The following is an 800-nucleotide window of genomic DNA, read 5'->3' as shown; positions in this document are numbered from 1 at the left end:
TGACAGTCTAACCAACAAGGGATTTTCCTTGTTTCCAATTACTGTATATGTCATCATCTCCTCCTTTCAGCACCCATCTTCCCACTCTATACCCCCTCCAATTTCCATCTGCCTTCCTTCTGTGAACTCTCATCCACGATTCTGGGGAGCGGGGCCCCCAGGGGACACGTCTCCTCAGTCTAACGTGGACAGCAGATTCACACCGATCCAACCGCTGCAACCTCCCTCTAACTGCAGCTACCACCCTATCCTATTCCAAACTCTTTTCTGAAGAGTACTCCATCCTTCTGTTTCGGTGCACTCTCATTGGTGGCACAGGGTCAAATCTTTCTACGACCATACCCCTGCGCTCACGCCCAATCTCGTCCGATCTTGGAAGCTAAACGAAGGCGGGCTGGGTCAGTACCTAGATGGGCGACCTCTAGGGAATACCCAGTGGAGTGGGAGGTTTTTCTTCCCTGTTAGAAGAACACCAACAGCAGTATCACCACTTATACTTTATTTCCATACCTTTGTATCCTCAATCGCCATGAACTATCTATGACAGGGGTTGACTATCAGATTTTCCTATACTGTGGGTTTTCCCACCCACTTACACAACCCAACTAAGGGTGCATTAATACAAACACAGTTTGTACAGATCTTTGGCAGACGGAAGCAGTTTAATATGTAGCTACCTTCCAATATGCGGTTATCCAGGCATAACTAAGATCTGAACATTTCATTAATATTAATATTTTCATTACTTTTTCATATATAGGTCCTATAGGGCATACTGAGTCCCTTCGTATCCCATAGAG

At 45.9% G+C, this 800-nt stretch overlaps 1 pseudogene; it reads left to right on the top strand.

Annotated features, from left to right (window-relative positions):
* The first annotated feature begins 328 nt into the window (after positions 1–328).
* On the top strand, positions 329–447 carry LOC134930080 (5S ribosomal RNA; annotated as a pseudogene).
* Positions 448–800: the final 353 nt, after the last annotated feature.

Source organism: Pseudophryne corroboree, chromosome 5 (assembly GCF_028390025.1).
Source record: "Pseudophryne corroboree isolate aPseCor3 chromosome 5, aPseCor3.hap2, whole genome shotgun sequence".
In the NCBI taxonomy this organism is placed as follows: Eukaryota; Metazoa; Chordata; class Amphibia; order Anura; family Myobatrachidae; genus Pseudophryne; species Pseudophryne corroboree.
This window is presented reverse-complemented; position numbering and strand designations above follow the sequence as displayed.